Here is a 17,468-nt window from a genome sequence, read left to right on the forward strand (position 1 = left end):
TGTATGAGCAAGTGCACACTTAAGCATTCCTGTGTGTGTCTGCGTGCGTCTACAGCTGATGACTCTGTGCCAGCCGGACGGCTTTTATACGTATTAATATTAATATGTGCCTGAGCTGAAGCCCATCACATCCCTGCCCCCTGGTGAAGAGTGTCCAAGGGCGGCCATTATCATCCCATTCTGACTGTCAGCGAACCTGGAGGAAAGTAAGGTAGGCATGTGGATTACCATGGCGGGGTCAAACAGTCAGGCCAATGCGGCTCAAATCACCAGTATTGTGGAAGATTCTGTAAAATGTGCTTGGATGACGTCCATCTATTTTTACTGCAATTCCAAATGAAACGCATTCCCTTATAGATACAAGCGTAAGGCCTACACACTGCCTTACACACACATTAACATGCTCTGAAAAATGCACACCTGCCCTGATATACACACACTTACATAAAAAAGGTATACCATATGTGTGCTGTAATAAAAAAGAAATCCCTTCATATTGATGTTTATAAGGCACCTTACCATGTATAATCTATGACAAGTACTATTCTTTTCAGACTAAGTTGGTGTCTTGGTCCCGAGGGCAGTATTGATGATAATGTTAACCATGTCCCATAAAATCAATCAATCAATGGAATATTAAATGTATATGTCTGGGAGGTTGTCAGTGGAGCGCTCAGGGGTGAATCTCCAATAGCCTGTCAAGGTTTATTGCCCTTTATGGGGGATCCACCAATGCACTGTTTCTGTGAAAATACACCTGTACAGTATATCAAAGAGGCTGTGACATCAGAGCTACAGACAGAAAGTGAAGACAACCAAACACTCCCCCATCTCCCTCTTTTTTCCTCTCTCTTCTATACACACGGACAGATACGCACCCCACCACTACACACCAAAATAGATGAATTTTGCTCCAACAAAGGCAGTATGGTAATTAAATGTAAGATAAGGCCATTCAGAATGCCCAAGACTGTGCCAGGCAAATATCCTGATCAGCTTAAAATCAACCAAGTGGGACAGAATAACAAAAATCCAAATTGGTTGGTCTAGATCAGCTTGATATGGCTTTCAATATAATACACAACAATGGCCAAAATGAATAGGAATCAAATTACAAGAGCTGTGATATGGCGTGAAACTGCATGGGGGAATTCAAGCACAATCACTTTTCAATGTGGCTTCCAATATTGCAGCCAATCCTCGCACGATTCATATCCGATCACAAATAATGTTTATCACCCTCATATCTCTCTCCCTAATGGAAAAGGCCTAGTGTTGGGGTTTAAGGAGTGCATTCATTTTTAATGAGGTCTGGGCATTGGCCAGAATGAAATGAACAGGCAGAGAGTTTTGGGCCACAGTCTAGCAGCGGCTGGCAGTAAAAGGTCGATCCATTCCTTCTCATTTGACCAGGTTATGTGCGGCTATAAGTTGACAAGTTGTTTATTACATCCAAGCAGCATTTCACTATAATGTAACAGAACTCTTTGGAAAAAGGCGCTAAAGCTGAGTAGATCTTAAAGAAGATTTTTTTTTTCATGCAGGAACTTTCAAAGGCTTGAGCGAGGATAAAAAAGATGAAATACTTCAACAAAAGGCAAAATAGTGTTTTTTTATAGTTAAGAAAAGCCTTGGATGTTACTATGCCTTTCTCTATGTGTCAAATATAATCTGTGCTTATATAATGATATATTATACATGTTCAGCTGATTTTCAACTAACAAAATGATGTACTTCATGTACTGTGCTGAAAAATAAAGCTGTATCACTTGAGCCTTGTAATTCTCTACAGTGTTTATGAGTCAAAAGGACTGTCACATTTCATGTGAAATAAGCTCTTACACAGGAGAAGACACTCATATTTAATATCTAATTCTGGAGGAGATGTATTTCCTGCTTCCCCAGGAAGCATGATTGGTGTGTGACTGCGTGTCGTGACGAGATCACTTGGCGGGGCTGAGGATAAAATGTCGCTTAGGATAATGTGATTGCCCTTAAGGTACAAGGAGGTGAATTATATTCCCTGATTTATAATCTGAAAATTAAAGACTCACTCATTTTCTAATTTAATTCCACCTTCAATGGAACAATGTTCACTCTGAGCCAAATTGGCGAATAATGTTACTAATTCAGATGCAGATGTAATTTCTATTCGGGGGGCTGCGGCGCATGGTGATGAACGAGTCCCGGATGGATCGTTGCCACTCCTATCTCCCCGTCTCGACAATTCCCCAGCAGTTGTGATAATAACCTGAGCAATAAAGGAGGGAGAAGCAGTGCTACCCTCTTCCACTCTTCATACCCCAAGTCATCTGATACTTCATCTAATAGTATTTCTGTCCTTTCCTGTGTCACTCCGTCTTAAAAAGGCAGCTGACATTGTGCTCTTCCACACAGGAAAACAGTCTATGCCGAATGTTATCGATATAAAACTGCATTAACACGAAGACTCTTAATAACCTGCATAATTACTGCTGCCTTCTGCAATACAAAAAAGTCATTGCAATAAATCTGCTGTTAAAACTTGATTGAATGCAGGGTAAATGTCAAGGTAATTATGAGGCGGTGAGGGTTAAAAGCAACGTTAAATCCTCCCGCAGAGTGGTGACATTCAAGCGAAGCAGGAAGAGATAGCGAGGGAGTCGGGAGGTGAGCGACGGAGAGAGGGCTGAGTTTGTAAATGTATCAACCAATACGAATCCAACGCTTCTCACTTGTCACTGCCCTTAAATTTATGGCATGCACCATTTGAGATATGACCTCTGTATGACTGGTATCTTCCTGCACGCTAATGGTTCCATTAAGGACAGAATTCATCATGTAAAACATCATAATGACACAAACACATTCAATCTGCACATGTGAGTGTTGAATTGCAGATTCCTGAATGTAGCCATTTCTATGCTAGCTCACTTGACCTGGCTAGGGAACATTCAACCTCACCACAAAACTCTCTCCAATCCCAAGGTGCAGGAGGTCACCAAATAAACATAAAAGGGGACAAAAGGAAATGTGAACACCTAGTTATTTACCCGTTTTGCAGCCTACGTGCTATACTGGGGATTAGCAAGGAAGTCTGCTGCCTGCGTTCATTCATCTCAGCGTCAAGCAGCCATACAAGTATTTAGCAGAGTGGCTGGCAGGGGTCAGGTCATTTACTCACCGCTCAGTCTTGGTGAGTAGCTTAAGGGGTCGGGTGACGGGGGGTTGGCAGCACAGCTGAGAGATTGTGGGTGCTGTGTCGTGTGCCTCCTCTTCAGAGCCTAATGATCTGCCGAGCATAATGACCCCAAGACGACGGGGCCCCTACAAGCCCTGACTAGGCCTCCTCCAGCCCCTGCTCACACTCACTCACTTCAGAAACAATGTGAAAGAAAGGCTTTTTTTTTTCTTGCCGTTTTGTTCTCCCCCTCTGCTATCAACCCAAAGCCACTGTACAAGCCAAGGCTCTATGACAAAAAGCCAATAGAGTTAGCTGCCAAGGCTTGGAGCTCTGAGAGGGATAACTGGCGCAGAAGGTTAAAGCAACAATGTGCTCAGCCCCATTGAGCTGACTCTTCTGTGTGTGCGTGTGTGTGTGTGTGTGTGTGTGTGTGTGTGTGTGTGTGGGGGTGTGTGTGTGTGTGTGTGTGTGTGTGTGTGTGTGTGTGTGTGTGTGTGTGTGTGTGTGTGTGTCTGTGTGTGTGTGTGTGCTCAAACTCAGTGTGAATATGAGGTGTCAAGGGTTGTTAAAATGTATATGCTCTGATGCATCTCAAAGAACACCTGTTCACTTGTGTTTTCTGCAGCTACCCAAATAATGAGGACCTCATTTGATTTCAATCAAACCTTAGTTATGACTTTTAGAGTTTAGGAGTAACTCAATGCATGCATTGTGTAGAATTAAAATAGGTGAAGGGTAAAGCACACACGCAGGCTTTGTAATTGCCTCAGTAGAAATGCTAATGTTATGCTTTTTTCATTTTGAAATGGTGAATAAAATGCGGCCATTTGACAGACTGTGAAGTGAAAAGCAAATGTCTGGATTTTCAGATTGCAAATGGCTTTCTCTCGCAGGTAACAATTTCAAGGCTACTGCTTTTCCAGGGAAGGGACACAGCTAAATGAAAGGTGTGATATCCCCTCTCTGCAAACCATAATGGTGCCTTGTTTGAAAATGACAGGTGTACGAATGAGGCCCTCTCTTTTCCTAAGTACGGCAAAGCGTGGTCATTCACTCTGCTTTGTTTTTAGCGTAATAGCCCCATTTACAAAATGTCGGTGAAATTAATGTGGGACAAACGCGGCGGTAACCGAGCCAACTAATTTTTGCTCATTCAACTTGAATTATTAATAGGTGAGAAATATACCATATGCTTTCAGAGGAACGGCATACATTCATTTTATACAGAATTGCTGCTGTTTTGTGAAAAGTATAAGTAGCTTAACTGCTCTTTTCAAAAGGGGTGACTTATATGGAGGCCGTAATGATGTATAAATCAGCCCGTGTAATTACGCTCCCAGCTGCTGCCTTGGGCCGGGCTGAAACTATAGGCCCTCAGCAACAAGACTGGAGCCTTCATCACCTGAATCCCTTTTAATCAAGCAGCACTAGTTTTCTCTCTTCAGATCACATTATTATGAGTTATGAGAGAGAGGGTGTGGGGAGAGACAGAGCGAGTGTATAGAGTGTACAGAGCTGTATGCACTTATATGTGTGAGTGCATTATTATATAAGTGTGTGTGGAAGTGTGTGTGCGTGGTTTAACTGTGCCTATATGTGTGAATCTGTCACATTTATCTGTTTTTTCCTATACTACTACAAGCAACCTTTTGTACATATTTCCTTTGTCCGAAAAATATAAAAGAACAAGTTGATTGAAAAACAACATATATCAGTGCTGGTAACTTGATATTCTGTCACTTACTCTAACGCTTCATCACTCTGCTTGCATGCACAGTGTGGTCATTACAGGTTTAGTGTAGGATTTAGCTGAGAAGTACCACCATGTGGTTTTGTCTTGGTGAAGAGATGGGGCACCACCTAGTGCACACTCACAGCCACAGCTTCCTTTCACTGACATTTGTTTTACATTTAAACACAATATATTAAATATAGATACCTGCGAGAACTTCAGCTCTCACTTTTTTACTGTAGTAAAATGTTGTTTTTGAGCTTGTGGCTTTGATGTGAGCCTTTTCCCTCTTTGTGCTGTGCCTTTGCTATAGATGATGGAGTGGGTTTTATATGTATATTTAAGAAAAGAAACCCTCCAAAATGAGCTACTTCTTCGTCTCCCCACCTGAAATTCAAAAGTATAGAAAGGGCTTTAATTGGGAATTGGGCATTTTGTGAAATAATGTTTAACAATTAGATTAGGAAACAATGTGGAAGCGGTCGTGATGTTCAGGAATACAGTATGTTCGATGTCTTTGTTTGCATGACGTTCTATCTTTGAAAAGCCATATTCTTTGCATATACTGTACGAGCTCCATTTGTTTGGCAAAGAAGGAGAGAGAAATATGCAAAGCACTGTGGTCACAATGGCATGGAATAAATGGCACTGGAGAACAACAGAGGCCAGCCAATGACTAACTGTAAATGTACAACAATGTGTATTTTAATGAGGTTAGGTAAATGTTATTTTAATTTGAAATGTGGAGACTGGAAATCTTTCAGTAACCTTTTGTTGTGTGTCACACTGCATCAGTTATCATTTACATGTGTATCTTGTTCTGAGGTCAGTCTAGTTCATGCAAATCATTTATTTATAACCACGACACATATTGACTGTCATTGTTCTAGTGATTGGAAACAATGTTTGAGTTAGCGAGTAAATATCAAGAATCGTATGAGGACGCCGAGTTTGAACCATTATTAGCGACTTACAAGTGTCCATCTTAATGACTCCAACAGGCCTATTTACATATAATTCAGGATTTATATTCAATTATTTACTTATTTGGAGGAAGTAAACTATTTAATATGAATAAACACACAACCACAACATCTACCACAAGGCAAACTAATGATGAATAGCATCCACACGTGTCCCTTTCCTTCAAAATACGGATGTTTGTAACAAAGGTGGACATCGTAGTAATGAGCAGAGTGAAACCATATTGGGATTAATGAATGAGCGCCTCCTTGTTAATTGTCACATCAAACAAACAGGTCCTAATTGGCAAAGGTTCCAGCTTGGTGCTAAGTGTGTGTGAGGCGCAGAGTGGGCGCTGCCTCTAGATCGCTCTCTTTGTCTGCTTTCATTAGTTGGTCAAGCCCCTACATTAAGAAGCCCACAGTGAGTCGTGTTTTCTTTGGTGGGTAATGAAACACACACCTGCTACTCTCAGCCAATGAATAGAAACTTGAATCTAATATCACCGTCATGTGGCTTCTATTAGTGTTCACAATGCCTGTGTTTTGTGTTGATTTTATGTTCGCCTGTGTTGCAGTGTCCACTGGCTTATTTCTCAATTTTTGCAGCAGTTTTAAGAAAATAAAAGGCGGAAATGAGAGATTTATAGTTATAGAGGAGAATGAAAAAGCAAACAGGAATGAAAAAGATTTGAAGGGATGAAACTTACTTTCAAGCAAAGAGGTCAGTCTTGGGTTCAACTTCTCTCACAATCTGCAGTGTATCCTCGGTGACCTGCAGCTGCCTGAGGGAAAATAACATTGAAACAAACCATGAGTCATATTTAAGATTTCACATCAGATACATTCTTTACATTTCACAACAAATTATAGTCATTGATTGTGGTATACAACTGCAAGAAGATGGCACAATGCGTTTTTAAAAAAAAGGATATTTGAATATGCCTTCAAATACTCTGAAATGTAGTGAACTAGTGATAAACTATTAAAATTAGATTGCTTATATTTACTTTGCCAATCTCTATACATGCACACACTCACAAGCAAACACACACACACAAACATGCTGCTCCATCTTGAAATGCTAATTTATGATTAGCATCATTATGCAGAGGTGTAATTTCACAAAAGCCTTCCCACAGTGGTGCACAAAAGACTCATTCACCACCAGAGCTGCTCTGTGTGGGGAAGAATTATGGCACGCAGATGAATTCATTCATGTGGGAAAGGATTTATTCGATAATTATAGACCTTCACAGTTTTAATGCCACTTAATGAGGAGCTTGCATAGTGTGATTCCTACTTGGCCTGACGAATGAATGTTGGTTTTTATTCTGGTGGTTTTTGTTTTGCTCTCTGCAACATCTGTTAGCCTTTCTATGCTCAGAGCTAGCAGAGGCAGTGCTTGTGGGGTCCGATTTTCCTCTCTATGGATTCTACAATAAGTTACATTGAGTACACAATTAACTAAGAGCCTGGAGGTCAGTCATATCAATATTATTACAACAGTAGTAATACAAAAAGAAATACCACTACTCCCATTTTACATAGATTACTATCATATACACTTAGTATTCTAAAAGTAATTATTAACATTTTTAAATAACGAAATGAACGATTTTACAAAAAAAACGTTGTTAATTTACACCTGACATTATGTGCTTTGTTTATTTCTGGTAGCAGCTGGTGATAAACTCAGACTCATGCATCACCCAGTTCAAGGCCGTCGCTCTGACAGCAATGTTTACCATAACGCCAGTCTTAATGCCTCAAAGCCATGTTGTTGTGAAGAGGTAATTAAGTTGCCAAAGTTTAATTGCTCAATCACCAGCAGTTAACAAAGAGGCGTCATCGGCCCCCCTATACTTTCCACGTACTATATTTATAATGGCTAACAATTACAGCAAGGGCCCTTTAGCTGGGGTAGCACTAGTAAAAGCTGCTGGCACTAATTAAAAGCTATAATCACTCCACCCACAGCAGTTATTAGTAGCAAATTATGGGTCAGTTGAAGGGCTCGCAGTTATATGCATTAAGATAAATAACGCTGCTGCTTGTGGCAAGTGCAGCAAATGAATGAGTAGCATACGTACCTCTACTTCTAACCATAATTCGTTCTATGACTTTTATTCTTAGGTGTTTTCAAAAGTGTCACTTTATTTAAACAGATGTTGTTTGCTGTTTTTAACATGAACAACATTTGTGTACAGGTTGCGTTAGCTGGAACAAAACTACAGAGATACTCTTAGTCACGTTTGACTGCTGCAGATAAAACAAAAATATACATATATGATAAAGGTAACATCAATTCTTTATTCACGTTGGCTCAGTTTAACCATTAAAATAGTTTAATTGACCATCGCACACCAACCCATTTTGTCGAGCACTTTCTCAGTGTTGATGGCCATGCTTGCAGATCAATGCGTTTCTTTTGCAGCCGAACTATGCTTCACAAACTCTCTAATTGCAGCATTGCTATGCAGAGTGGACTATCACCCCTTTCTCCATATCGCCCCCTCATCCCATCTATTCCTTTCTCTCCTTGTCTTGCTGTCAGTCTCTCTCTCTGCCTTTCTGCCTCGTCCTGTTCGGTTGCTTGGCCAGGCCCGCTGGAATGCTGCATCTCTTTGATCACGTCTTCATTATCGGTGACTCTGTGATACTCGGCTGTCTGAGGCTATGGGGGCTATCTGAGGGAGAAGCGTGGCCTCCATGTGCAAGAGGCCTCTCCACACAAGACTGAACAATTGCCAGGCATCCCGCCCCCATTAATGAGAAGCATCCCCATCCACTGCGGTCCCCAGGCAGGCTCCACCAGGTGGAATGCTCGGCCCCTGTCACTCACAGCATTGCTGAGGGCTATTAGCAATTCATTAAGTGACGGACTGACCGCCTAGCTGTATCAATTAGGAGATAGTTGATATGTCTGTTATTGTCAGCCTCTGCTTGAGATTGCGCTGCTATTCATTCAATGTCTGCTTTTGGTTTTGTGTTGAGGCAGAACTGATGCATTTGTAGTTTCTGTGTGCTTGTGTGTGGTCTTGGCATGGCAATGGTGGTCAATAAGCTTAAGATTATAAAGACTCAACTAATGAAAGGATACATACTGATCAACAGATTGGAACACATTAATCTCTTTGCAGCATCGATTAAATGCATGTATTAATATTTTTAAAACAAAGGACAGTTTTTTGTTTTGGTTCATGAAGTTATTACAAAAAAAGGAAAAAAGGAAAATTGTTGCCATCTGGAGGTAAAATGAAGTATTGTCAGAATCAAATGTATTTGACATCTTACGAACATCAGTTACTTTTGATGCAGGTAAACTATAGTTGTAGTTTAATCTCAAACTGCCTTTGTTTTATTAAATTCACAACTCTCTCTCTGTAACTGTCATTTCAGGTAAACAGGTAGTTTGGGCTTTCCATAGTACCAACTGGCAACCGAAGGGCAGTGAATCGGTTATTTTATGTATTCATGAATGAACAGGAACAAGAAATAAACAGCAAGTATGCCAACATCAAAAGCAATTGCTGTTAATATTTTAACAAGGTGTAATACAGTATAAATCAAATTTGTTTAACAGCCAACATGCTTGTGGGCCCGCCTGGGCTAATATATAAAATGTCCCCATAGAGTTGACCGTTGTTTGGCGTCAGCTATAGGCAAATCTCAGGCAAATTCCCCTTGTTGTTCAAAAACTCTATTCCTCATTTCACAATATGCTTTGAGATAAGAGCATCCTTCTTTGCATGGATATCTGATCAGTCCATATGTAGATTCAAACTGAGATGACCTCCATCACTGTTGTCACATAATAAAGAAGCGCTTGATGAAAAAAAAGGATACAAGCATTGAAAGTAGCTGTGCACATGTATATTGACACACCTAGGCCTTATTTGCATTCAAAACAGCGGTTCAGTCTCATTATAGTCAGAGTTGACATCCCCTCCCTTTTATCCTCCTTTCTGTGACATTCAGCTTTGGCTGTGCTTTCAGTGTCACACCAAACATGGCTGTGACAGGGTATATGCAGGAATCCTGAAGTCTAATGTACCTGGACCTTTTAAGACCTTTTTTAAGACCCTTTCCATACATTTTAAGACCTCATCGCCACTTGGAGTTTTAACCGGTTACATTGGCGACACACTTTACCTCACATTTACTATATACAGTATTGATTGTCCTTCCTCCTTATTTTCCAACCATTTGGACGCAAACTTGCATTTCCCCATAACGATGTTGTTTAACAACCGGAGTAAACGGATCAAGCCGTGAGCGTGCGATGTCCTGTTCAGATGACGTCAAATCCAACGGGATGCCATAAATAAACTACACAGAATCACACTACACACAAAAGTAATGGCGTTAAACTTGGAATATAGGATATGTGCTGAATGTTATGTTCTTGATTGTGTGTTTCCTTTGCCCCCTGGCTGATTTAAAAAAGAAATTGCTCCACATGTTAAATACATTTGTAATTTAAATTTTAAGTGTGAACACCTGTCCCCATAAAAAAAATGAAGTTCAACTATCTTTGTTATTTAATGCATGGAAAGCAGTCATTATCAATCTACTGGTAAAATATACTTGTACATCTTGTGAGTGTACATTCAAATAAATAATAGTAGTAATAGTAACATGTTTAAAAATAGTTATACAATCCTTTGCAATCCAAAAAAGTATGCAGATAAAGCTTGTCATACCTCATTGGGTTCAGTCTGCAGTGTAAAACCACTTGGGTATGGTGACAACAGAACACAATCAAAAACTGCATTCTGATCAGAACGATAAAGGAAAAAGCAACAAAAGACATGCTGATGATAATAATGCCAATTATCACATTTTGCTCAGGGGTCAGAGGCAGCAGCATTAAACCAAGTCACCATTACATGATGAATGGCTGAACAAAACTCTTTTCTCTCCTGTGAAATTGTTTGGAGGCCATTAGCAATGCAGTGTAATGCCAATGATTGACGTTGCTGTCTACTTAGCATTGACAAGAGATGTGTGTGTGTATGGGGAAGGGTGAGAAGGCTGCTGGGGGGGGGGGGCAGTGCAGGGGATTGATCGGGGTCTGCGTTGTTGCCAAACGGGGGGCGAGGGTGTATTGGCGCGTAGACAATGAGCCTCGGCCAGCGCTGAAAGGCCCATTCTGCGGATCCCTGTTAGCTGTCTATTATCCACGGTCTCCAGGGGGCTGCTAAATAGAGGGCATGTGTTAGGCAGACATTTATCATGTAATTACAGCACTAGGATCCGTTTCTGATGGTGTGTGATGATTACTAATAATTACTGTGCATTTCACGCCTCCAAAGGGCCCAGATGGGGTCCCAGGGCGTCAATACAATGGAAGGGAGGAGGGCAGGGGGGAAAAAGAGGTCTGAGGGGGGAAAATGGAAGGAAATGGAAAGACAGATGAAGAGAAAGTGAGGAGCGATAGTGTCTCGTCGTAACCATTTAGAGGTGCTCATTAGCTAAATGAATTGAACCATATGTGTCCAATTCCTAATTAACTACACGAATGAAAAAAGAGCAAAGGAAAATAAAGGAAGGGAAACAGAAAACAAAACCAATTGAACACATATGTATTATTGTGTTGTTTTACACATACTCTCAAAATGAAAATATTTCTTAGACTTTTTTTATCCACTTTAAAATGTTCCACCTAAATAGGCATGTACTGTATATGTATATGCTGAATCTTTACATACAGAAAAGACCAGGAAATAGGCAATATATTCCTTTTCAAATGCCAGAAGACAAGTATGCCTTTATGTTTTTATAGGGTAAAGATTATGGGATCTCTAGAAATGTACAAGAAATCCAATCAAACAGTAAACTAAGCAACAAAAGTAGAGGTAACAACACAGTTTGATATGTGCTTTCCAGTAGGCGCCCACCTATAACCGTGTCGCTTAGTTTCATAAGCAGTATACACATTTACACTGCACAAAAATAATAGCAAGGTTTCCTGTGGCTTGATTTGTGGTTCCATGACTGATATACGATGGTACTCAAAATGTTTCATAGCTATAGCAGGGACTAAACGAATGGGCTGAGACCGGGGTTTAAATAAAAAAGAGAAACACCCTCTTGTGAAAGCAGCCATCTTGCCTCTGTCAAAGTGGGGGAATGAGTCTGTGCGATATTGGAACCAATGCCAGTGAAATACAGTGGCTCACTGTTATATTTCTGCCCTCTACAGGAATCCGGATAAATCAAGGAGGTCAAGCTGCCACTGCTATGATGTAGTAAGGAAGCATAGGGATGGGTTATGCCGTAGTGTGTGTGTGTGTGTGTGTGTGTGTGTGTGTGTGTGTGTGTGTGTGTGTGTGTGTGTGTGTGTGTGTGTGTGTGTGTGTGTGTGTGTGTGTGTGTGTGTGTGTGTGTGTGTGTGTGTGTGTGTGTGTGCACAAGCGTTGAGTAGCTGTGCATCACTGAGACCTGCAGCCATGAACTGAAAAGGACAGATCAACAGCGCCAGTACGCCATTTCCCTGAATGCTGCAGTCAAGTTTCCATTCTCTGAGCAACCTTTAGGGTTCATTTTACCTGAAGCCCCCTGTGCCCCCCATAAATACTCACATTAACCTGAACAACAAAATGAGGGGGTCCTGTTTATGTCCATTCAGGGGGCCCCTAGTAAAAACTACAAGGTCTCCACCTGGTCAAGGTGAGCTCAAATGAAACCCATTGACAAGCAGGGTTTTACCTGCAGCACAAAAGCCATCCAAATCAATATGGGTGGGGAGGGGAGAGGTGGGGGTGTAGGGGGGGTCGATTGGGGAAGATGAGGACAGTGCTGTTTAATAGAAACAAATTGCTCTCCACTTCCCAGTGACACAGATAGCAGACCATTTGTGCCTGCTGGCCTTTGTAGGGAACAACAGAAAGGAAATGTACTCATCCTGGCCGGGGATAAAGTTCGGGCTTTTTGTTACACGCCAGTTACCTTAGCCTCTGTGCCCACCCCCTTGAACAAGCACAGCGGTTAAGTAGTTCAGGTGCCTGCTACATTCTGTTAGATTAAAGGTCCTTGCTTCTGGCCCGAGTTGAATTGCCTCAGCTGGAGTTGAAGGGAGAGGAGGGTGGGGAGGGGGGCTGCAAAGTTGTAGAACCATGGCACATGAATGGACATCTTGTGCGTGCTCAGAGAGGCGAAACGCTTTGGGACAGCCGGACGGCCCCTCTCTACACCAAGAACCTGAAAGAAAGTCTGTAGGGTGGGTTGGTGAGGATGTGTGGAGAGGAAGGGGGGGGGGGGGGGGGGGTAGCCCAGCCCCTACTCACTCTTTTGCTCACTCTATATCTTCACATTTTCCCCCGGTTAGTGGAAAGCCGTAATTTGTTTGCAACAAGGAGCAGCACAGGTGGGTAGGATCTGAAAGGCCTTTTTGAAAGCTTGAAACACACATACTGTTGCCCCTATGGAACATGGACCTAAGGAAAATGGACACAATGCACACAGGACATGAAGGAGGGGTCTATGTAACTGTGCGCCAATGTGCACCTGTGCTAGCCATTCACTTATACAGAGCGGCAATGGATTCAGGGTTCGGAGAGGAGTGGGTTGAACCCCTGAGGACATAGAACAAAAGGTGATTGACATCTGACACACTGCAGGTTTAACTTACACACCAGATATTGATTGGCAGTTGTGTGTTTGATTCCTCTAGATTATACAGCTGTGTTCAGAGACAGCCCTGAATGGATTAATGTTTGATTTTTAAAGATAAGATCTATTGATTGGGTCGTGTGCACTGTAAGGGTGTGTAAACACTAAACAGTCAGTTATTAAAATCTCCGTCTCCATGTCACATACAATGTTCTGTTATTCTCTTTCTACAGCCATGTCTCTCAGATCAAGCAGAGATTGGTCAAGCAGAAATGCAAAACAGTGTCTGAGCATGTTTGACTTCCACAAACTCATTCCCAAGGTACGGGGTCAAGTACAAGAGTCAAAGGTGAAGTCTGCCCCACAGGTTTAGGTTCCAGTCTGTGGGGAAATACTAACACAAAAACATGAGTGTGCATGGGAAAGAGTTGTCTTAATGATCCTAGAAATTACGTCCTGAGCTTTATGCTGGGTTCAATTGAACTTAAGTCTCATGTTCAAATGCAGTGAGTCACACCATAATGATTAAATATACAGATATTTAAATGCTTTGACTTCTACCAATCTCCAAACTCTGTGATAATCAAATGCACAAAAACATCCCTTTTGGATGATTAGATCACGTGACAGGATTGCTAGAAGGTCAGGGTGCCGTATCACTTTATAGAACAAACCACATGCCTCTGTCTGTGTGACATGAAGTAAATGTTCAGTAATCCACATCTTAATCTTGTGCCGCGCTCAGCGCAGCTTAAAGAAACTGATACTCCTGTGACTACTTTAGCGGCTGATTGTGTTACCTTTACAATTCGGCTTCCCCTCCTTCCTGTTTTGTACCCTTGGAATGCCCCGATAAAAGTATCCCCACTGTGGCTTTCCACCTGCACAGAGGAGGATATGGCAGTGGTCTGGGGTCAGAATTAATATGCAGCCCCATGGGGAATACACACAATATCACCCTCTTACACAGGTAAAAAGGTAATATTGATGAAATTAGACGATTATTTTGGAAAATACCATTAAGTGAATACCTGTGAAGTGTAGCGCTTAGCAGCTAAGGAAACATATCTCCTTCAGAAGCTGGTGGAAACCAAAACCAGAACTAAAAAAGGAGAAAAATAATAAATGTATGTCAGTGAGGCAGAAAACACTATTCCAAATGTTAATATTGCAAGTCAACACTATTCAAAAAGTGAAACAGGAGGCCCTGTGATTTTGATGGTATATTTCGATATGATGCTGTGAAATATATTAATAGGCTTTTAGTGACTGGCTGTAAAAATGTAAATACATAACCCATATTGGTTATTAGGACTGTTATGAAAATCCATGTTGACCTAGTCAGTTGATACAAATAAATTACAATCTGAAATTAATATTTGTTCTAATACATTATTATACCAATAAAGTGTTATGCATGGTTTGTATGGATCTGTTATTCCATTATGTTTATTTATTGTGTTCCTTTCTGTAAAGCACTTTGAATTGCCTTGGTGTCTGAAAATGTTCTATATAAATAAACGTACCTTACCTTATAACGTCCAATCATGAATCATTTAAAAGAAAGTGAGAAAACACAAGTGTTTAGACATCTGTTAAGCTTTCTTTAAAACATACTATAGAAATCATGCGTTTTGTTTTGAAGTCTAGAACATGTTTTATGTTACTTTCTATACAATAACAAGGTTTCATATGCAAAGACTGTGGTTGTGGTTGTCAGCAGACGGTAACATATTTCTTTTCTTCCTCTAAGTTCTGTTTCACTCTGTGCAGGGGGGAGGCAATTTATCTGTCATGGCTTCTAAAAGAGGCAGCTCACTTTGCTGCCCCCCCCCCGCCCCCATTACACTGACAGCAGCCTTATTACCCACAAGGGAAACCGACCGCCACATGAATTTGGCCACTGTTCACCTCTGGGGCCAGGGCAAGACTCTTTTTACAATAGCGCCAATGACGATGAGATTTTCTTTTCAGTTATTAATTTGATAAATATATTAATTATGACCTGGGGATGACAGTCAAATCAGATTGTCAGGCGCCCAGTCGTGGGCCCCCACCCTCCACTTTGGTGATAAGTTCTCTCAGGTTTCTATAGCTGTCATCCATTGGGCTTGGACTTCTTATCAGCACTGGGTCCATTCTAGGGATAATTTCCTGTGTGTCGTAATTAAATGGTGGCTCTCTCATGGCGAGCGACTCCCATTTTAAAGCAGGAACCTCTTAATGTTTGTTTTTGTGGGGATTATCTAGGGTGGGGCACACCGTTGATGGGGTCAACATGATGACAGTTTGATACGTCTATGGTGCTTTCTGTACCTCTTTTAGAATAGTTCATATGCCAAAAAAGGGAAGTACAATGAAAAAAGATGAATTTGACAGCCCTATTTAGTCAATCATTATGCTGACATTTTGGACAGGACAATGGTGTATTGAAAGTTGAAGTTTGTAGAATATTTTCTATTTGCCTTGATCTTTTTTCTAAATGGATACAGGGAGCCACATATCAAAAGGTGACTGCTTTTGAAATAGCCCTCTACCTTGCAATATTGTTGGCAAAGTACCTCTTTCGAAAAAGTTGCCTTCTTTATTGTAATCAGATTTTTATTTTTTCTAAAGGAACAACAGTGTTTAAAACCCGATGGACGGTCGAGAAAGTCCAAGACATCCAGTGTCTGCTGGGTCACACCAGTGTGTCTGGACAAAGATGGGTTCACTGCAGAAAGGTTGTTGGTATAAGCAATGATGGAAAGCCCAACAATTAAATGTGCCAGTCTGTTTGACTGAACCAAAGGAAGCCATTTGAGGGGAAAGCAAACCCAATGGCCAAGGAAGTAATGCAAGACGAACTGCTGTCAAGGGACTGGGGGAACCACTTAAGAATAAGACAAGGTGGCAAGAGGAAGTACTGGAACCAGTCAAGAGCTGGTCAGGTGCTGGAGAGTGACTGGTGCAATGAGCAGGAGGAACAAAATATATACACAATAATCAAGCTCAGAAAACTGGTTTATGGCCCCAAGTATGATCTCACACCTAAGGGTTCATCATCAACGTTACCTAAACAAATATTTAACCAAAGTTGCTTGATGATGAGCCAAGATTTGTCCCCAACAGATTCACTGGAAATGTGAAGTCTGATATCAGGTTTCTCAGACATTGGGGTGTTTAGAAACATGGGAAGAGGACTGAAGAAGATTGAGATACAAGAACCCTGGCATAAGGCCAGAAGGTGTTTTGATAATCAGTTATCGCCTCATGGTACGTTACATACTACCTTGCTGAAATAGAGTCCAGAGCCTCTTTCAAGAAGCGATTGAAGGGCCATCTACTAATAACCATGTACCCTTGTGAGCTGTGAACCCTAATTGAATTTGATCACATATTTTGTACTGGTGGGTGTCTTGTGCACTCATCCTTGGCTGAGATTGATATTGAAAGTGGATGACATTGTTGATGATGTTGGAGATTGTTGATGATATTGGTGATGTTGTTAATGTTGTTAATGATGTCAGGACTTATGTCCTGAATGTTGTTGTATTATTGTTGTATTGTTTTAAGTGTCAGACCCCAGGAAGAGTAGCTTTTGTCAAGAGCAAAAGCTAATGGGGATCCTTAATAAACATAAACATACATAGATAATTTTTTTCTGACCTTGAAAGTGTCCTGTTGTGCTCAATTCTTGAAAAGTCTTAAGTATGAACAATGAATTGCTCTTTTAAAAAGGTTCACGGTTCTTTATTGTCAAACTAACATAGCTACAGAGTAATTATGTCGTTGAAAATCTTAGGTCACAGGCTTCTCCAACAATGCAACATCTACCATTATTGTATGTGTGACAGAATGGTCTAAAAATGACAATAATATCGTATTTTACAATTATTTCTGCAACAATATATCGGCAAACAAACACAGTTACTCTGAGTCACCATCCTAATTCAAATTTCAGACTGTGTGGGGTCTATTTTTGGACTGATTCTCCTGTAACCACATCAGTTAC

The 17,468-nt window shown here is 41.0% G+C and overlaps 1 long non-coding RNA gene across 2 annotated transcripts in view; it reads right to left on the reverse strand.

Annotated features, from left to right (window-relative positions):
* Positions 1 to 6,566: 6,566 nt before the first annotated feature.
* The window catches only part of LOC117560887, a 31,678-nt gene continuing 20,776 nt past the window's right edge, over positions 6,567 to 17,468 (reverse strand). Inside the window, exon 3 of one of the 2 annotated variants that reach the window (XR_004571257.1) lies at positions 6,567 to 6,642. This is a non-coding gene — a long non-coding RNA (uncharacterized LOC117560887). The remainder of the gene's footprint in view (positions 6,643 to 17,468) is intronic. The other variant, XR_004571256.1, reaches the window with a different exon arrangement.

The sequence above is a fragment of the Gymnodraco acuticeps genome, unplaced genomic scaffold, assembly GCF_902827175.1.
Source record: "Gymnodraco acuticeps unplaced genomic scaffold, fGymAcu1.1, whole genome shotgun sequence".
In the NCBI taxonomy this organism is placed as follows: Eukaryota; Metazoa; Chordata; class Actinopteri; order Perciformes; family Bathydraconidae; genus Gymnodraco; species Gymnodraco acuticeps.